The sequence below is a fragment of the Babylonia areolata genome, chromosome 5, assembly GCF_041734735.1.
Source record: "Babylonia areolata isolate BAREFJ2019XMU chromosome 5, ASM4173473v1, whole genome shotgun sequence".
Classification (NCBI taxonomy): Eukaryota; Metazoa; Mollusca; class Gastropoda; order Neogastropoda; family Buccinidae; genus Babylonia; species Babylonia areolata.
The window spans coordinates 38,929,823-38,952,322 of record NC_134880.1 but is presented as its reverse complement, the minus strand read 5'-3'; the positions used below and the strand labels follow the sequence as shown (position 1 = coordinate 38,952,322).

At 42.2% G+C, this 22,500-nt stretch overlaps 1 protein-coding gene across 1 annotated transcript in view; it reads left to right on the top strand.

Moving 5' to 3' along the window:
• LOC143282052 (uncharacterized) overlaps positions 1–22,500 on the top strand; it is an 870,172-nt gene that overhangs the window by 114,317 nt on the left and 733,355 nt on the right. Inside the window, exon 3 of the mRNA XM_076587494.1 lies at positions 16,277–16,437. The gene's annotated coding sequence lies outside the window, so the exon portion shown is untranslated. The remainder of the gene's footprint in view (positions 1–16,276; positions 16,438–22,500) is intronic.

Genomic DNA, 22,500 nt, shown 5'->3' with positions numbered 1-22,500 from the left:
ATTCATTCCTTTAATTATTTATTTATTTATTTATTTATTTATTTATCTATTCATTCCTTAATTTATTCATTCATTTATTCATTTATTTATCTATCTCTCTCTCTCTCTCTATCTCTCTCTATCTATCTATCTATCTATCTCCCTCTCTCTGTGTGTGTGTGTGTGTGTGTGTGTGTGTGTGTGTGTGTGTGTGTGTATGTGGATTGATAAAGATGTATTGTATTGTATTATATTGTTTGCCCACCGACACACCCCTCCCTCACTCCACCTTTCAACCCCTGTTCACCAAATAATTCTAACTAATCGTTATAGTTCTATCACCTTTGTCTAATACTACCTGACACGCTACGTGGTGGCACTTGTGGAACAAACTTCAATCTGTTCTCATTAAATGAAACAAAAATACCTCTGATCTCTCCGAGATCCGTTCATTAACTCTCCAATGTATTCCACTTCACATACACTCATCCCACACTACCTTCAACAACCCATACATTCAGGATTGTTTTTGTTTGTTTTTTGTTTTTTTACCGCTGATATCACAAATGATTGCCATCGAATTTAACTCACTCAGTACGGCCAGTCCTCTCTTCTCCTCTACACAGACCCCTCGGATGTCCAGTGGGTGTCTGAATGACCCAACCTTTAGCTTCCGTCGTCAGAATTGTGGTATTCTTTGTCAACATTCACGTCTTATGTATAAGAACCTTCCGCTTGCAATATTTTGATGATGGTAATTGGGGTGAAACGCTGTTAACGTCGTCTCTTTCGCCGTTCGTATGGAAAGAGTTTCAAAAAAAAAAATGTTCCTTCGGTTAATCCGGCGAAAATTGAATCAGTATCGTTGGGACATCCGATTAAAATTAAATGAAATTTACGTCTTTAATTTCATGTCAATGCTTTTGGGGCAACAGGGAGAGGAGTAGAAGGAGCTTGATCTCTTTATCCCCCCCCCCCCTCCCAAAAGACAGTCGCTGACAGTGGAAATGGATGGGGAGGGGGGACTACAGTGGATTGATACCAGTTTGGCTGATTTGGGCTGCTTTTGTGGTTCGTGTTGTGGAGAAGGGGTGGGCTGGGGGGCTGATGGGGGTGGGCGTGGGGGTAGGGGGGGGGGGGGTGGTGGTGGCAGGGATTGTTACTGTGTCTGTCTGTCTCTCTCTTTCTGTTTCTCTATATCTCTGTCTCTGTCTCTCTGTCTCTGTCACTCTCTCTGCGTATCTGTCTCTCTCTGTGTGTCTCTGTCTCTCTCTCTCTATGTCTCTGTCTCTCTCTGTGTGTGTCTCTGTCACTCTCTCTCTGTCTCTCTATCTGTGTCTCTCTGTCTCTGTCTCTGTCTCTCTCTATGTCTCTGTGTGTGTGTGTGTGTGTCTGTCACTCTCTCTCTCTGTCTCTCTATCTGTGTCTCTCTGTCTCTGTCTCTCTCTCTAACTCCCTAACTGCTGGATCTTGTAATTATGGACGAAGACTTTTTTTTAAATTGATTTTCATGCCCATTATATTCAGTCTTCTATGATAATGCATTCAATCTGTTTGACCTTTGCAGGGCCAGTACTCTCTAAAACCATTGATTAAAATCCATAAACGTGTTCTTAGAGCTGTACTCCTGCTGAAATCTTCTACACGGAAATATCAAGACTATATTACACTCGATATTCTCCACTGACATACACGTTGTAATACAATAATAACGCAACTGTAATGCATCGAGTAATTGAAGGATTTGCATCTACTCTACAAAATGCACGATTTTCCTCGAATGTCATGGTATGCAAACAACACTGATATGAAAAAAAAGAACATAAAAAATAGGTCTATTATGATAATAGTTTATTTCATTTCCCCGATTAGATACATTTTCGTTTCATTTTTCATCGGTTCATAACTCTCTGTATCTCTTTTGTTTGTTTTAATTTTGCTTCGGTTTTCTCTCTATAATCTTTGTCTTTTTCTCTTTCTGTTTATCACTGTCTCTCTCTCTCTCTCTCTCTCTCTCTCTCTCTCTCTCTCTCTCTCTCTCTCTCTCTCTCTCTCTCTCTCAGCATCTATAATATTATCTATCTGTCCGTCCGTCTGTCTTTCTGTCTATCCAAAAGCAGACCAGTGCTTATAAAATATAGTATCCTAGGAAATAAAGAAAAATGTCTTGCCTCGTTTCTTTCTCTCTCTGTCTCTCTATATACATACTCTCTCTCTCTCTCTCTCTCTCTATATATATATCTGTGTGTGTGTGTGTGTGTGTGTGTGTGTGTGTGTGTGTGTGTGCGCGCGCGCGCGTGTGTGTGTCTGTGTGTCTATCTCTATGTCTGTGTGTCTGTATATGTCTGTGTGTGTGTGTGCGCATGTGTGTGTTTGTGTGTGTGTGTGTGTGTGTGTGTGTGTGTGTGTGTGTGTGTGTGTGTGGGCGCGCGCATGTGTGTGTGTGTGTGTGCGCGCGCATGTGTGCGCGCATGTGTGTGTGTGTGTGTGTGTGTGCGCGCATGTGTGTGTGTGTGTGTGTGTGTTGATGGATCCACGTTTTGCACTCTAACATCTCCATGACGTGGAAACTGTGGCCTTGTTCGTACTGCGAACATTAATTTTTGTTTGTCTGTTTCCTTGTTTGTTGTTTTTTGGTGTTGTTTTTCCTCTGCTGGTTTGCATGTTGTCAAGATCAGTGAGCTTGTATCCTCTCCTCCTGCTGGGATGACAGAGACACCAGAAGAGCCTGTCAATTTTTACATACACACACACACACACACACACATACACACACACACACACACACACACACACACACACACACGCATATATATATATATATGTATATACATACATATATATATATATATATATATATATATATATATAGTATATATAAATATTTGTGTGTGTGTGTGTTTATGTATCGGTGTCCCTCTTCCTCTCTCTTTCTCTCCCTGTGTGTGTGTGTGTGTGTGTGTGTGTGTGTGTGTGTGTGTGTGTGTGTGTGTGTGTGTGTGTGTGTGTGTGTATGTGTGTGTGTGTATTGATTAATCTGTGTTTTGCACTTAAACGTCTCCATGACATGGAAGCTGTATCCTTGTTGATGCTGCGAACCTATACATATATATACATATATATGTCTGTCTCTGTCATTGTTTTTCTCTTTCTGTCTATCTCTCTCTATCTCTCTGTCTGCCTGTATGTCTGTCTGTCTCTGTCTCTGTCTCTCTGTCTCTCTCTCTCTCTCTCTCTCTCTGTGCTGATTAGAAGTAGCCAAAAAACTATTTAAAAAAAAGCAGTGAAATTCTTTGTACAATGAGAAGACTGAATTCCATTGACGCCTATTAATTTTGGAACTGTTCGATGCCCAAATAGTAACTGTCCTGACCTATGGTAGCAAACAATTGGAGACTTTGTTAATTACAGTAAAGAGATATATAAAACAGACTGATATACAAGCTTATGAAAATGTTTATGAGACAAGATAAAATGGAACATTGAAAGTGGGTATGTGAGATTAAGAAAATGTAGAAAGACCCAGGAACCGTGACGGACGAACCCGGGTGTGGCCGTGTATGGGGGAATCTAAATGAGCGGCGTGGGAGTAATGCCACTGAAACGGTGCAGATGATGGGACAGCGAAAAAAAAAGTAGAATGAGAAGGGCATTGGAATGGTTCGGGTTACCCAAGAAAGGAAATAGCACTTTGCTTCAGCATTGAAACATTGCCATATTGATTATACTATATAAAAAACTGACATGCAGATATAGCAGATAACGGAAAATGCATGTGATGTGGTGCTACTCATCTATGGACGTATGCCAACCATAGAATTATGTAAATGAAGTAATATATAGACGATACAGGGAAAATTTTGTAAGATTTTGCAAGATTTAGAAGAAGAACCGCATGATTTATTCAAATAGAAAATGGTTCGATACACACATTTCTGCAAGCTCTACATGTCCCCTGTGCTCGGGAGATGAAACTCCTTGTTGTTTTTTGTTGAAACTTGGTTATATTATTTTACGCTCCTCATGTTACCTTTTTCTTCAATATGACACGATAAGAGAGAACGTAGTAAGTATAATTTCATCATAAAAAAACAGACTATAATTAATTCACTTGTCAAGTTTATCGCCGAAGCATTTAACCACAGAAAGAAAACAAAACCTACCACTGTGAATGGTTATGAATAGTATTCGTAAAGCAACGTCATATGAAGGCAGTTTATCGCTTAACATTTTACCTGACACATTTACTATTGGTTGGTCATTTATATTTTGTATTTTGTATTTCTTTTTATCACAATAGATTTCTCTGTGTGAAATTCCGGTTGCTCTTCCCAGGAAGAGCGCGTCGGTACACTTCAGCGCGACTCTTTTTTTTCCCCCTTATCGAAGTGGATTTTTCTACAGAATTTTGCCAGGAACAACTCTTTATTTATTGTGTTCCAGTTTTTGAAGCGTTATTGACACACCAGAGGCGACTGCCGTCAACGTTGCTTACACAGCAGACAGCAGTCAACAGCAGTTAACGCCTCTTTGTTTTCTCAGTTGCTGGTTGCTGTGTGTGTGTGTGTGTGTGTGTGTGTGTGTGTGTGTGTGTGTGTGTGTGTGTGTGTGTGTGTGTGTGTATTAGATATGTCCGTATAGATATAACTAAACCAGGACTTTTAAATACAGTCAAATATTTCAGGCCATCTGGCCCACACGAACAGGAGAAGTGAAATTTCACATGGTATCGGCAGCACAAAGTGAGCATACAGACATTAAACATATGGTTACATGTAAATAACTTATCCCCTGAAGAAGGAACGAGACTATTCCGAAAATTTAGAATAAGTGACAGATTGATGTTTTTGTTTCTCTCTCTCTCTCTCTCTCTCTCTCTCTCTCTCTCTCCCCCCTCTCTCTATTTGTATTTGTTTGTATTTGTATTTCTTTTTATCACAACGCATTTCTCTGTGTGAAATTCGGGCTGCTCTCCCCAGGGAGAGCGCGTCTCTACACAATAGCGCCACCCAATATATATATATTTTTTTTCCTGCGTGCTGTTTTATTCTACAGAATTTTGCCAGGAACAACCCCTTTGCTGTCGTGGGTTCTTTTACGTGCGCTAAGTGCATGCTCCACACGGGACCACGGTTTACCGTCTCATCCGAATGACTAGCGTCCAGACCACCACTCAAGGTCTAGTGGAGGGGGAGAAAATATCGGCGGCTGAGCCGTGATTCGAACCAGCGCGCTGCGATTCTCTCGCTTCCTAGGCGGACGCGTTACCTCTAGGCCAACACTCCACATTTCGTTCATTATTCACGAGTAAAAACAAACCCACCTATCCATATTAAATTTTATGAAAATCATAATGAATGCTTCTTTTTTTTTTTAAATTCAGATTGACAGCTAAGTAGCATCTCTCTGAGTCAACATGCTTTCTTGTGTCTTTTTTTTTTTTCTTCTTCTTCTTCTCTTTTTTCTTTTTAATGGCAGTCAATTAGTCATATTCGAACCAGCGCGCTCAGATTCGCTCGCTTCCTAGGCGGGCGCTTTATCTCTAGGCCATCACTTCATGTATATATATATATATATATATATATATATATATATATGTGTGTGTGTGTGTGTGGGGGGGGGGGGGGGTCGGGGGGGGGACAATGGCCAGAAATATAGAGATTCTAGCCCCAGATACGCCATCTAGGTTTGTTTGAAGAAGAAGAAGAAGAAGAGATGTCGTGACGTCGATCGATAAGGACAGACAGGTCAGCCACAGAACGGGAGCCATGGCCGAAAACAAATTCACTGGCGCGTCCGTCCACTCCCTGGCATCTCTTCGCTTTATAATTAAACGTGGTAGACATATCAATCAATCAGTCTCATTGACGCCACACACACACACACCCACCCACCCACCCCACCCCGTAACACCCCTCGCCACACCCACTTATTGTCTTTTTTGTTCCCCCCCCCCCTTTTCCGTTTACTTTGTTTCTCTGCAAACGAAATTGCTCTATACACTGAACCATATTTTTGCTGTTTAATTTACATTTTTGTTTGAGTATTTTGACGTTCACATGCATAGTTATTTGATTTTGTTTGTTTGTTTAAAAGTAATGTTCACATACCCGTTCATAAGGGATCTAGGCCCACACATGACTAAACAATCCGGAAATCTGAAACTCCGCAAACGTGACCTTCTTGTTTCCGGTCATTTTGTATCCTGGCTGTATGATTACCAAGCGTTTCCCGCAACCACTTTCATCATGAATTCGCTCAAGTGAAGTTACTTTCTTCGCTGCTAGGTCAAGGGTCCATTGCCAAGCATGATCAAACTGGTGATTGTTATTGTTTGTGATTTATTAGCAGAACTTTGAAAAAAAAAAAAACACGTTATTTCTCTTGCTGCGAGGTGAGATTAGGCCTTCTGATAACAAACCGATTCGATTATTAAGGATTTAGTATTGTTGATCACTCAAGATCAGTTTCTTTTTTTTTCTTTTTCTTTTTTTTTTACATGTTTGTTTCTAGCAGGATTAAGGAGTATTCCGCAGATTCTTGTGTAAAAGCAGACTCCATTGGATGTTTGTGGTGAGAAACGACTAAGCCCTACAACAGCTGGTACAACTTTGCTCAGAAAGCAGAAAAGGTTGGTGGACAACTACAGACAGAGACAGACACAGACAGACAGACAGAGACAGACATGGAGAGAAAGACAATGACAGAGACAGACATATATATATGTATATATGTATATGTTCGCAGCATGAACAAAGATACAGCTTCCATTGTGATGGAGACGTTTAACTCTCTCCATACGAACGGCGAAAGAGACGACGTTAACAGCGTTTCACCCCAGTTACCATCATCAAAATATTGCAAGCGGAAGGTTCTTATACATAAGACGTGAATGTTGACAAAGAATACCACAATTCTGACGACGGAGGCTAAAGGTTGGGTCATTCAGACACCCACTGGACATCCGAGGGGTCTGTGTAGAGGAGAAGAGAGGACTAGCCGTACTGAGTGAGTTAAGTGCAAAACACAGATTGATCAATATGCACAACTGCAGGAAATGAAGACGCCACAACATGTGTGCACTTTCTGTACGATGCTGAAAAATTCATAGTTATGACAAACTTTCATGACCGCAGAATACTTGTGACAGCTACAGAAGAATGAAGAAAACAAACAAACAATCGCGAACGAAGATATTAATATAAGAATGTTGGCTGGAAGAGTAGGTAAACTGATCTGACACACGCGCACAGATACACACACAGACATAGACAAAGACACAAACACTGACACACACACACAAAAAACAACAACAAAAACCAAACAAACAAAAAACACACACACACACACACACACACACACACACACACACACACACACCAGAAAAAAAAAACACATGAACACACACATACACAAAACACACGACATACAGCGCGCGCGCGCGCGCGCGCACACACACACACACACACACACACACACACACACACACACACACACACACACACACACACACACACACACAACACACGTACGTGTGTGAGACTGTGTGTACGTTTCAATCATTTTGAAAAAGAAATATTCAGTAAGATAATTCTAACATTTACGCACACAAATGCTCATCAACAAATAAAACCGAAAAACGAATCAGCAGCTGGCGTACCCTTCCTTCCCTCACAACGCACATCTAAATTAACTCTTTCCATACGAACGGCGAAAGAGACGACATTAACAGCGTTTCACCCCAATTACCATCATCAAAATATTGCAAGCGGAAGGCTCTTATACTGAAGACGTGAATGTTGACATCGAATACCACAATTCTGACGACGGAAGCTAAAGGTTGGGTCATTCAGACACCCACTGGACATCCGAGGGTCTGTGTAGAGGAGAAGAGAGGACTGGCCGTACTGAGTGAGTTAATATATCATGTTAAAAGAAAACATATGGGGCCCTGATGATGGTATTTGTGACTATACTGATGATAGTGATATATATATATATATATATATATATATATACAGGAACCTGATGATGATATTTGTGATGAAATCATAATTATTATCATTAAATCTGTCGCATCGAAGAAGGAAGCGAGAGAATCTGAGCGCGCTGGTTCGAATCACGGCTCAGCCGCCGATATTTTCTCCCCCTCCACTACACCTTGAGTGGTGGTCTGGACGCTAGTCATTCGCATGAGACGATAAACCGAGGTCCTGTGTGCAGCATGCACCTAGCGCACGTAAAAGAACCCACGGCAACAAGAGTTGTTCCTGGCAAAATTCTTTAGAAAAATCCACTTCGATAGCTAGGAAAAACAAATAAAACTGCAATCAGGAAAAAAAAAAAAAAAAAAAAATGGGTGGCGCTGTCACTGTAGTGACGCGCTCTCCCTGGGGAGAGCAGCCCGAACTTCACACAGAGAAATCTATTGTGATAAAAAGAAATGCAAATACAAATGTACTACACTCATTTTCTCTCCATCCTATTCCTTTTCTTCTTTTTTTCTTTTTTTTTTCCCCCCCCCTTTTCGTCATTACCTACATGACAGGTGCGCTGGTTAGAGCGCTGTATTCTCGCCAGAGTTCGAATCCCGTCTCACCTAGTGACTTAAAGGAGGGAGGGAGACTTTTCCGATCTCCCAGGTCAACGTAACGTGCAGAACTTCCTAGTGCCAGAACTCTCTTCACGTGTGTACGTACGTAGAAGATCAAATGGGCACGTTGAAGGTCCTGTAATCCATGTAATCAGCGTTCGGTGGGTTTACGGAAACAAGAGCATACCCAGCATACACACCCACGAAAACGGGGTATGGCTGCCTTTATGGTTGGGTAAAATAAACAAAACGGTTATGCATGTAAACTGTTGCATCGCGTGCGTGCGTGCCTGAAATAATTATGATTGAATGACACAAGAAACAAAATGATAAGCGCCCAATGGCAGCCACCAGTCTGCTCTTCCAAAGTAGGTAGCATGTTGTACGAATATCTTGGTGTTTGTAAAGCGCTTAGAGCTTGGTCTCTGACCACGAATAGGCGCTATAAGAATATCCACATCGTTTCTTGTCATACATCACCATTATCACGATCATGGTCATCGCCATCTTAATTTTCTATCCCCCCCCCCTTTTTTTGTTGTTGTTGTTGTTGTTTTGTTTTGAATGAACTTCATAAGCAACAAAATTAACAGCGACAAAACAGCAACAACAACAACAACAACAACAAAAAGGAACATTATTGATGGACCTTGTGCCTGGTCGACACATTCGGGTAATTGAAAACCGTCTTGACTTGGAAGATAGGTAGGCTACTTTGTACTCAGGCTATTTTTCACCATCTTCATCATGAGTTTCTATATCATCTCCTCCTCGTCCTCCTTCCCCTTCTTCTTTTTCTTCTTCCTCTTCTTCTCAGCCCTGATATGGCCTTAGTGGTCGGCTGGGCTATAAACAACATGATTTGATTTGATTTGATTTCTCCTCCTCCTCCTTCTTCTTCTCCTCCTCCTCCTCCTTCTTCTTCTCTTTCTCCTCCTCCTCCGCCTTCTTCTTCTTCCTCTTCTTCTTCTTCTTCTTCTCGACTTCCTCCTCCTTCTTCGTATCCTCTGCCCTCCCCCCCATCTTGTCTTCCACTACTTCCGCTTCCGTCCTTCGATTTCTTGTCTTCTCGAACGTCTGCGGTTGTCGTCCCAATGACGTCATTAGAATGTGTGGTTCACGCGCTTCCGGATATTTCGTTATTTTTGAAACGTTTTCTCCATGACAGTTGGATGGTCCTCAGTCAGTCAGCTGTCGTCTTCCGCCTTACGTTTTTAGTGTGTTCCTCATTAAAGTTTATTCCCCTTCCTCTGAATGTCTTGTTTATTCCTATCTTTAATAATTGGGTCTTGTTGGGTCTTGTTTGGTGCTTTACAACCCCGAATTTTGTGGCGAATGTTTTGTGGTTCGTTTGTTGTGGTTGTTCTATGATTTATAATCGCATCGTTGATTTGAATGAAAATGAAGTCCAGTATATAGCGCTATCTCAGTTGTTAAACTCGTGTACAACCAGATATTCTTCATGGAAATCTAAAACATTCGCAACACGTCGACAGGTGTTATTTTTTTCAGTATGGGATTGTGAAATCACCAACAACGGGATTTGCACATTATTACCATCCAGCTTTGACATTTATTCTTTGTTTCAGTTCATTATGGTGTTATTGGTTTCTTTGAATGACCAAATAAAAATTCCGCGAGGGCAAAAAAGTGTTTTAACTTAGTAAACAACATGATTACATGCTAAACACAAGCTTATAAACAAAACAGATGGGGTTTCAATCTCCCAGCCAATGCCCTGCCTCATGCCCCTAGTGAGCCTTTTCGTTTAAAAAAAAAAAAAGAAAAAAAGAAAGAAACCAAGCTCTGCTAACCGTATTTTCAGACTCCATTGACAAGTTTGGTGAAGTTTCGCAGCAGTTTTACAAACTTGGTCTCTTCATCAGCTCTTCTGACCGTGTCTATTCTCCGGCTGACACTGTAAAGCACTCTTGTCCACCCCGCCCTCTCCCGACAGGTCCTCACCAGTCTTCTCCCTCGCCCCATTCCGTCCTGCTCCCCCGTGGCCACTTAGTTGGGATGCTAGCACTTCGCAGCTAGGGTATTAGACTTTCGCGACTGGAAATCCCTAACACAGTAGGTAAGAGGGCACCGTGAGTTTGCCAGGACGTCTGTGTTTCCTACATCCTTGGTAGAATTTAATTTTCACAATCTTGCCCTCCGGCTGTACTGACCTGACTGGTAGGTGCTATTAGTCTTGCTTAGATGCCAGACTTGTGTATCCTGTTCCTGATACTTCGCTGTGGAACTGGGTTTCAATCCAAGGGCGAATGGATTGAGTCCCTGCGTTATTGGACTTGTTTTGAACTTTCGGTTCTTCAGTCGATGTACGCGTTACAATGTGTTGCGGAAGCGTTGCATGCCAGTCATATTGTCTTGCAGTATTCTAGCCAGTCTTTGATCTTCAGGAGACGATGTTGTGGGTTCTCAAGCTTGCATCATTTAGTGTTTTAAAGTAAATGAATTATCTCAAAAGGACAAAAAAAAGTGTGATGCATTATAGTAGCGAAGTACTGCGTCCGAGGAATGTCTCTCATGACAAAATCAGTAACAGTAAAAATACAAATGAACACTGTGTAATGCAGTGCAGCGCAATGTAATGCATTCTGATCAAGGACGCTCCGACAAAGCTCAATGCATCAAACGCAACACGTCGCCGTATGATTCAGCACAGTACACCGCGATGAAATGCGATAAAATGCATTGCAGTGTAACAGAGTACAGTGGGCTACAGTACAAAACAACACAGTACAGCACAATGCTACACAGCATCATCTCAGTACAGCGCTACACAGCACAGAACACGACACGATGCAGGATAGAGTTTAGAAATTGCTGCGACGTCTTGGATGGCCGTCTTTCCTCAGTACATTAGCACGTTTTGAGAATCACGCTGTCGGAATGTTTCATAACCTTCAAAGCACAAGATTATCAAGCAGTTCAAACTGTAGTGTCACTGATTATGCAGAACATTCTTACTTTCACTGCGATAAAATATCGAATATTTGGTGAAGTGTTGAAGTTCATATATCCAACAGAATTAGATTTACTGCAAAACAATTCAGTAACAGAGGCTTCAATGATACCCAACAATTACCGCACGTTGTTTTCAAATACAAAACAATGTATATCACTGGAAAAAATGCGTAAAGATAGCATCAAGTGAGAAACATCGATTGAAATTTAGGCAATTTTTTCAACAGAGAATGACGAATGAGACAGATAGTTTAATGGAAGCCTTGAACTCATTGAACCAGAATTTTCACAAATTTATCATATTTCATTGCTATCGTTACACACCCGCACACAAACACACACTCACGCTCATGCCCGCATGTCCCCCATAGCACACGCGCGTCCTTTGAAACACACACGGAGGCATTCTCAGACATACGCTGGAGCTTGCGCTAACACAAACAGAAGTGAGAGAGAGAGAGAGAGAGAGACAGAGGATGGCACACAAAACAGTCCGAACCAGAGTAAGAAGCCCGTTCGATCTGCATGCAAGCACTGATCGAAATTAACGCAACGCAAAGCAATGGAGTATGGTGAAGATCACACATAGACAAAGAATTGCACATGAAAGAGAGAGACAGACAGACAGGCCGACAGAGAATGGGGGGGGGGGGAGGGTACAAATGCATCTTTTATTTGACCATAAAAAAAAAACGACAACGAATAGCATATCCACAGTAACTGCTACGTCGACAGAGCACCCGACCAGAAAACAAGACGTTCCAAGCCTCTGGCAGAAAAAGAGCGACAAGAGTGGACCCTGACTAACCTCAGTTTCCAGGAGATTCTAAAGGCGCAGGCAGACAGTCAAACGCGTGCAGCTGGCTAGGGTATCGTCGTTCAAGTATGGGAAGATGATGCAGAAAAAGAGAAAGAAAGGTTGGGGAGAAGGAGACAGACAGACAGACAGAGAGAGAGAGAGAGAGGAAGAGGTAACAAAAGGTTATGTAAGGCCTACAAGGGAGGAGAAGAGAGACAGACAGACAGGGAAAAAGAGAGAGACAGACAGACAGACAGATAGACACAGAGAGAGAGAGGGGGGGAAGGAGAGAGAGGGGGCGGGGGAGGGGGGGAGAGATAACGAAAGGTTCTGTAAGGACTACAAGGGGAGGAGGCGAGACAGACAGACAGACAGACAGACAGAAGACAAGTCGAGACAAAATCCTTTATTTCCGAGGATGATAGATAATCACTGGCGTGCTCTGAGATAGATAGCTAGCTAAATAGACAGTGGTAGAGAAAGAGAAAAAAAAACCAGAGAGATTGGGGGAGGTACGGCGGGCAGGGTGGCGGGTGGGGGGGCGGGGGCTTGGGGGGGGGGGGGGTGAGGATAGATCGAGAGCGGGGAGAATGCAGGGCGAGGCATAAATGTAAAAAGACACCAACACAAAGCCAGACGAAGTGACAGCTGGTGGATAACAGGCTGGTGAGAGAGATCCCCCCAGATAGCAACTACTGGAGAGAGAACACACACAAACAAATAATAATAATAATAATAATAATGGATACTTATATAGCACACTATCCAGAAATCTGCTCTAGGTGCTTTACAAAAACGCTTTTGATAACATAAAACATTATATCTATGTTACATACACACACCAAAATGTGACCACACACACACACACACACACACACACGCACGCACGCACGCGCACACACACACGCACGCACACACACACACACACTGCATACATACATTTTAACATGCATGTGTATCTAACAGCTACCCTAACACATACGCACACATAGGCAGGCACAAACTTACATAAACACACGTACACACAATACACATTCATATACATGCATGTAGTTGTGGACCTGCCACAATTGAACTTATTGCTGAGGGGAAAAGGTGAGTTTTGAGACGAGATTTAAAAGATGCGAGGGAATCAGAATGACGGAGGTTATCAGGGAGCTTGTTCCACAAACAAACAAACAAACAAACAAACAACAAATCCTCCTCGACTGTTTCATCAGTCTGTGTAAATCCCCAGACCCCAAGAGGCCAAGGCCAAGAAACCATTCGTCTCCTGAACCCCCCCCCCCCCCTCCCTGCCATCATCAACAGCGTGCATGATCCGTGTGGCGACATAGGGTGGGGGGGAAAGGGAGCGAATACCGCCAGCTCTTTGAATGTATTATTGAATAGGTCTGTGAATATTGATTCATCAGTGACGTGGGTCACAAAAAATGACGAGCCGACGTCTTGTGTGTGTCATAAAAAAAAACAAAAAAACAAAAAAAAAAAACTGGCGCCCCGTGCAGTGTTGTGGAAAGACGATGCAATCTGTTCCGTCTGTGGTTATGAGACGTAGAGTAGTGTGGAGGGAGGGCGGGGGTCCGGGGGGGGGGGGGGGGGGGAGCGGAAACGGTGGTGGGTGGGTAAGAGGTGGCTGGGGTTGGGGGTCGGTGGGGGGTGGGGTGGGGGGGTGTGACCTAGTTTAGGCGTGATAGAATGAGACATTCGGGTGGATACTAGGGTGTCTCTTTTCTCTTCTTTTTGACACACTTGTAAGTAAACAAAGTGAGTCTATGTTTCAACCCGGTGTTCGGTTGTCTGTGTGTGTGTGTGTGTGTGTGTCCGTGGTAAACTTTAACATTGGCATTTTCTCTGCAAATACTTTGTCAGTTGACACCAAATTTGGAATAAAAAACGGAAAAATTCAGTTCTTTCCAGTCATCTTGTTTAAAACAATATTGAACCGCTGGGATGGGCACAAAAATTATTTTTAAAAAGACACCAAACTATATGCAAACTGAATTTACTGTTATATTTATATTTTTTTTAAATTCTCTAAACTTGGCACCTTGATCTGATATTCTGACACAGCATCAAGAGCAGTCATTTTCATCATTTTTTGTTCAAACAGGAACTTCTTTTGCTAAGCATGGAAGTTATATTTCTGGTGCATGTCTTTGGTGCAGATAGTAAAAAAAGGGAAATTAATCTGTAATCAATGCTACGGGGGATAATTTGCTTTAAACTGATCTTTCTCATCTTAAACATTACATTCTGAAATTATACTCAATACATAAAAAGGCCTGTGTGTTTTACTCTCAGTGAACAGGGCTTTCACTATGTTCAGTCGCACAAGTGGTCTTTTTCGGAAAATACAAAAATCAATACCACGAGTGGACTTTATAGATCTATTGGCTGAGCCCTGAAAGTCATTGGTAAAATTCAGTTGCGTACACATATTTATACATATTCAAAGTGCGTGCTCATATTCCTCGCGAACGCGAAGGTCGCCATTTTGTTTCAAGTTGTTGACCTGCCCGTTCAATCCTATATTCAATCAACAACACACGATAACATGTGATGGAAAGTTGGAGAAGGAGACCGTTAAATATTTATTCAGAGAAAGATTTTTGAACGTCTCATCACTTACTGGATTATGCCCCAAACTGCCATAAAAATGTCAACAAAATCAGTTGGAATTCACAATTAAAAATAATAAACCATGAGAGATAATACCCTTGATGAAACGTAAAAATATCCAGTCTTGACTTCTCAAAATGAAGTCCTTTTCACTTCATACGACGTTCAGAAGTACTTGTACTTGGCTCTACATGTTATTAGTCTAACAAAATACTCAATTTTCATATCAACTTTAAAATTGTAAAACTAGAATGAACATAAAAGAGAAATTGAATCGACCGTGTCGTACATTCCCGGCGGGTGTAACTAAACTTGTACATCAATCTAGATCCAGAGAAAACGGCTAAATGTTGCAGTGTGGTTGCGGCGATAGCCACGTCTCCTTTACCGCGGACTTTTTAATTGCCCTTAAAGATTTTATGAATGCCCAAGATACACCAGAAAAAATATGATTTAAACAGCGTTCTCACTGCGAATACCACAATCGATTTATCGCCTTTTAAAAAAGCATGTTTAAATGTTAAATTTTTGAACGTCAGTTAAGGAGCCACGATAGTGTATTGGGTAAGACAGTTTCTTCTCACCCGAACACGCGGGGTTCGAATCTGCTGTCAGGACTTTCTTCTTCTTTTTTTTTTCTTTTTTTTTTTTTTTATAACCCGAAGCTGTAATATGCTGTAAACTGTAATATGGATGTGATTAGCAACGAGTCTCAATTCATTTTGGAATGCCCGAATTTTAATTAAAGATCTTTGGGATGTGCTCTTTCCAAAGAAATATTTGAATCCAAAATCCGTTTTCAATGCATTACAATTTGTTGAAAGCGGGCATAAGAGTGTGGTTTGAAATTGGTGAAATTCAACACACACACACACACACACACACACACACACACACACACAAGGAAATATTACAAATATGATCTGACCACTAGATTTTCTGTTTTTGTCACCAATTTCATTGTTTTATTTGTTGTTTGTATTTCATTTTTTGGTGCATAATTCCAGTGTTGTTACTTTATAATTATCCTCTATACTTCAACAGGAGTCAAAGGATTAAAACATTCTTGAGTCGTATCTTTTAATCATTTCATTAGTTCATTTGTTTATATATCTATAAATCATTTCATTAGTTCATTTGTTTATATATCTATTAATCATTTCATTAGTTTATTTGTCTATATATCTATTAATCATTTCATTAGTTCATTTGTTTTTATATCTTTTAATCATTTCATTAGTTCGTTTGCTTATACATCTATTCACCTCCGTTTGGGGTGGGGGTGGGGGGTAACATTCTGTTGTCAGGTGAAGGTCATTATATGTCGGTGTCGAAGGACTCTGCCTCCAATAATCCGGCCCAGGCGGTGATGGTGTCGGGGCTGTTGTCGAGATCTAACAATTACTGCCTGTCTCTGTGGTACGTCAGCCCTTCCGCAACCTCTGGGAGGGTCCTCGTCAGCAGACAGGTGGGTCCGATGGTTCAAATCTTTGCATGTGTGTGTGTGTGTGTGTGTGTGTGTGTGTGTGTGTGTGTGTGTGTGTGTGTTAACACCAAAGCCTGGCACATTGAGTCAACATGAGACAGGCAGAAAGAGACAGAACGTGAGTGCGAGCCAGAGAGCGAGAGACAGAGACAAGTGGAGCAAAGGGGAGAGAGAGAGGATGATAAGCACACACAGACACACACAGGCACTCAGACAGACAGACAGACACACACACACACACACAGGCAGACACTCACACACGCACACAAACTAACACACACGCACACACACACACACGCGCGCGCGCGCGCGCGCGCACACACACATTAATATGACCGACCAATCAACTAACACACACACATGCACACACAAACACACGCACACACACACACACACACACACACACACGTACACACAAACACACAAGCACACATACACACACACACACGCGCGTGCGTACATACACGCACACATACATACTCATAACACACACACACACACGCACACACGCACACACACACACACACACACACACACGTACACAAACATTCAAACAATACACTATGCATCAGTATGTATCGGGTAACGTATTTGCAATCATTACTTTAAATTCTTGCGGGAGAAACTGTCCCTCACAAGTCACACGAGAAAATAATATTAATGCCGGTAGTTTTATCTCTGCTTGCACAGCTTGGATTTAACCTCAAACATGTCAAGGTTCACTTAGTACTAAGAGGAACAATAGTCCAGGCTCAGGCTGAATCAAATTTAGAATAAAAAAGTTCAGAATTAAAAATAAATCAGTTACTGATAGATTACAGTCATTTGAAAAGTAAGAACACTAACCATGTCACTGACTGGATGTTTACGCGGAGAACAACAAAATACGACCGCCTCTTTTTTTCTTTTCTTTTTTCTTTTTCTTTTTTCTTTTCTTATAAGAAATGTCTGTCATGTTTGTTTTCAGGAAGTCATGCTGAAAATGAAGAAGTAACTTTGCAAAATGAGCACAGGTTTGATTCTCTGATAACGTAAAAGATACTCAAACATTCCCCACGAAACGATACGAAAAAAAAAGAAGACGATATGACAAAAGATGAGAAAAAATTGTGAAGAAGTTTTAGTGTGGTTTTTTTTTAATTAAAAACAAACCAAAGACATCGTATTCATTTGGACCCAACTCTTTTCCAAAATATTTTAAACCTGTTCAGTCATGACAGACTGTCATAGGGAAATGCGGGCCTGCAAAACTTTTCAAAATAAGTAAAGGTTAATAGTCAGACTATTGTGGCTCGACAAATGTCCAAAACTATATGAATAGTAACAGTCAGGCGAGGGGGTTAAAGCGAACTGTGGGCCCGTATAAACTGTCCAACTGACATATACACCGAGTCTATCAGATAACAGCCAAGATCTCTAATCCACAGCTGTCCACGTTCAGCATGGTAGCTCAGAGGGTCATATGTCTCCGAACCGGCAGATGCTCTGTTGTCTTTACAGAGGCTCTGTTACGGCGTGTGAGACAGTTAGGCTGACCATAAGCCCCACACCTACAGGCTTCGTCAGGGCATAGAGATCGTCACGGCTCAGAGCTGACATACCTGGTGTGTGTTATGACTGTGGAAGCAGTCTTTAAGAGCTTTGTTTCGAATATCATGGAACGAACACCATCGGCAACAACAGGTGGGATGGATTAAAGGTAGATTCTACAAGTGGGATGGATTAAAGGTAGATCCTACAACAGGTGGGGTGGGAAGGATTAAAGGTAGATTCTACAACAGGTGGGATGAATTAAAAGTAGATTCTGTGAGGCGGCATAGTGTACAAGGTGTATTGATTTTAGGAGCACTAAAACAAAATGATTTTATGCGATGGCGATACAATCAGCTGAGGTTGTTTTACAAGGTTATGTCTATAAACAATTTTGTATACTCCCCTACCCAGTCAAGGAATGAAATGAAGAAAAAAACACTGTCACAGTACTGCGAGGAAAGCGGCTGTCAGCCCACGCTGTTTTGTTGTTTTACAACCCCACGCTTTCTCTCACACACACTTTCATTCAGAGTTGAGCCTTTGTATCTCCATATTTCTCCTCTCCTTCCGTCTCTCCACTTGTTGCCTGTTTCTGATCAATACACCTTAAGCAATCCACTGACTTTTTTCTTACAATCAGCGAGTCTGACCCAAAAGTATCTTTCTAAACTCCTCCATATTATCTATACTTCGAGTTGCCAACCCTGTTCTTCTTCTGATACTTGACTTCTCAGAATACCTCACGTCAGAAGTAAGACCTACGGACACATGTCATTTTCGTTTCAATCGCTGAAAACGTGGAACGGACTCCTTGATAACCATTCTGACTCCCACACTTCTTTCAAATCTGATATCAAAACTCACATCTTCCCTCAGCAGTAAGTTTCGTTGTGACAAGGTCCACTCCTTTGAGTGTGGTGTGCTTGACTATGTGTGTCACTATATGTGTGGCATCGTCGTGTTTACTGCATATAAATTTTCTAAAGTGGATACTTAATTAACTGGAATGAACATTAAAGAAAAATGGATCGAAGGGTTTCTTTCAGTTTCGGTCAGCCTGTTGTCGGACTGGTTTGTGCAGATCTATACATGTCGCAGTGTGCCTGAGGCGATGTCAACGTCTCCTTTACGGCCGAATGAAAAGAAATTCTTAATTAATCGAGATATGTCAAGAAAACATGATTTGAATGGTGTTATTACCTCAAATACAATTATATTTTATTGCGTTAAAAAGACCCATAGCATTAGATGTTAGATTTGGTCGACTAGTGACGTCAGATGTGGCGTAGCGTTGGGGATAAGACTATAGATACTTGTTTCTTCTTCTTCTTCTTCTTTCTGTTATACGACCAACATCGACTTGCCGATAACTGTCGTGGTTCATGCATGCTGGGTATTTTCGGTCTCCATAACCCACCGAACACTGACATGGGTTACAGGATCTTTAACGCGTGTATTTGATCTTCTGCGTGCGTATACACACGAAGGGGGTTCAGGCACTAACAGGTCTGCATATAGGTTGGCCTGGGAGATCGGACAAATCTCCACCCTTTACCCACCTGGCACCGTTACCGTGATTCGAACCCGGGACCCTCAGATTGAAAGTCCAACGCTTAAACCACTCGGCTGTTGCACCAGTTTGAACAGATCATCCTTGGTTTAATCCCCGTAGCAGGCCTGATGTTTGTTGTTTCTTTCTTTGTTTATTTTTTTTATGATACCAAGCTTATTAATACAAGACCAATTCAGTTTAACGTTCTTTTTTTAACCCCCCCCCCCCTCATTCCCCCCCCCCCCCACCCCCATGTGATTTCTTTACTGGATCCAGCGTGTGTCACAAGTGAGTCTTGAAGGCCTTGCTTCTCTTGTTTTTTCTCTTTTTCTCCCTTCCCCATTCCTTCTTTCTTACTTTCTGTCTTTCTGTGTGTCTTTTCATCATGTTTTTTTGTCTCGTTCTTTCGTTTCCCTCGCGAACAGCCTCCCATTCAAACATCTTGTGTTGGTGTTTAGTTCTGTTTCTTTGGCTAATTTCATGAAGCAAATCTGTACGATGTCTGAGGTCGCCTTCATCTTTGAAATTCTGAGTGGTTCTTATTTCTGAAATAAGAGCATTTAGAAAACCATTGCTTGGTTCTAACTTTTTGACAGTTACACGTGACTAAATGCCTACGTTGACCGAACTAGGCCATTGGTCAGTTCCATACTACACACAGTTAGTAGCGTGTTACGACCATACTAGGCTCTTCCGTCGGAGCAATGCACTTGGCTCCAGGGGACTAAAATCAGTTGTTGAATATTACGATTTTCAACAACCGAAACTTTTCGGCAGTCACAAAAACTCAAACTAGACAAACCAATAACTTCAGAAAGAAAAAAAAGGGCTCCTTTTTGCGTGTTTCATGTCCTGCATCCTTTAATTCATACACAAAAAAGAAACAGACAAAAAGAAAAGAAAAAAAGGCACAATGGTGGCCAAAGACTTCAATGAGAGAGGACATGACATACTGACATGCGTTGTACAGCAGTACCCTGGGGTGCACCGGTATATGGAGTCTCCCGTCGGACTGACGGATAAGTAGGCAGGCAGGCTTATCTGTCGGTGTGTGTCCTCATATGGGAGAAGAGGCCGATTCTGGATGCGCAGCACTTCCCACAGGTGTTGCAAGCGAAAACGTCTCCAGAAGTTGAGCCCTGCTTCCCTCGCTCACGCTTCTCCTTAATGGCCAGCGTTCTCTTTTTTTTAAACTTCTTTATGCCACTAGAGCACAGCATCCTCCAGCGAGAGAGATTAAGGGCACCAGTTTCCCAGGAAGTGATGTATGTGTCACAGGCTTTGAGGTTTGTCTTCAAGGTGTACTTGAAACGCTTGTAGGGTCTTCCAAGTTCGCGGTGGCCTTCCTTCAGTAGGCCACACATGAGCATCTTCGGGATCCTGCTGTCTGTCATGCAGACAACGTGTCCTGTCCAGCGTAGGTGGCACTGGATCAGCAGGCTTTCGATGCTGGGCAGGCCGTTCCTCTCTAGGACCTGGAGGTTGGAGACCCTGTCTTGCCACTTCATGCCGAGGATCTTTCGTAGGCATCTCTGGTGAAACTGCTCAAGTTGTTGAATGTGACGGCGATACGTCGTCCATGTTTCACAGCAGTACAACAAGGTGGTCAGCACGAAAAAGGCACAATGGTGGCCAAAGACTTCAATGAGAGGGGACATGACATACTGACATACGTTGTACAGCAGTACCCTGGGGTGCTCCGGTAAAAGTGTATAAAACACGTGTGTGTGTGTGTGTGTGTGTGTGTGTGTGTGTGTGTGTGTGTGTGTGTGTGTGTGTGCTGTTCATAATGCAAGTGCGGATGGTGATTGCTTCTTCGTGGTTGACTCGTTTTCTTTATGACTGTTGCATCTGTTTTGTAACATATGATTTGTGGAGCGCAATCAAGTGATTGCTATTAGAATTTTCTTGAGAATGATTGTTTCCTTATTGTTATATTCAGTTTGTGAAGCGCCATGTGCCTCTCCGTAAAGGAACAGTGTTAAAGAAGAGCGCTTCGTTATTATTACTATTATCATTATTATTATTATTATTGATTTCCTTTTACAAATTGGGGACTATTTATAAAAAGTAAAATAAATAATAAATAAATAAGATAGATACACGAATAAAAACCTAGTGTAAACATTTGGTAGAATGGGATGTTGAAAGCTCACCAGAACCTCTGAATCCAAAACATTTTTTTGCAGATGTTTTTGAAGAGTAGTTCTGACTGCTGGTATCCATTTGGTACACACAAAAGCCACATTGACGCAAACCCATCTATCAAATATCAAATATACCATGTCTTTCAATGCTTCCAAGAAACCATCGCCATTAATTGTGGAAGGGGGGCGGAAGGAGAGGGGTGCTGGGAGGACGGGAGAGAGGGGAGGGGGGGCGGTTAGAGGAATCTTGTATCACGTGGCAACTGCCATGTTTATCTCAAGTCTGCTTCTTATCTACCCCCCCCCCCCCACCCCCCCACCCCCCTTCTCATCGCGCGTTGCTGCCAGGAAGGTGCCCGTATGTGAAACAATGGGAGGTAACTCACCGCTATCTTGTTTTTTCAACGGCGAGTTCAAAACTGCTGCCAACGCACACACGACGTGTCTGTCTGTTGCTGATCGTCAAAGTGTTGAAGTCAGTTCGGGGCAAAGGTGATAAATAAAAAATAATAAATAAATAAAATAAAATATGAGAGACAGAGGTGAGTGAGATGGGTGGGAGATGGTTAGGAGGGAGTGAGGGAGTGGGGGTAGGAGAAAGAGATCGGTATGGGTACGAGGGAGGGTGGGAGAGAGAGAGAGAGAGAGAGAGAGAGAGAGATGACGGAGGGAGAGGGTGGTGAGGGAGAGAGCGATGGGGAAGAGAGAGATTTGGTTGGGAGGCAGGGTGGGAGGGAGAGAGGGGGAGAGATGGAGGGAAATATAAAGATGGATGGGGGGGGGGGGGGTGATGGTTGGAAGGAGAGAAGGAGA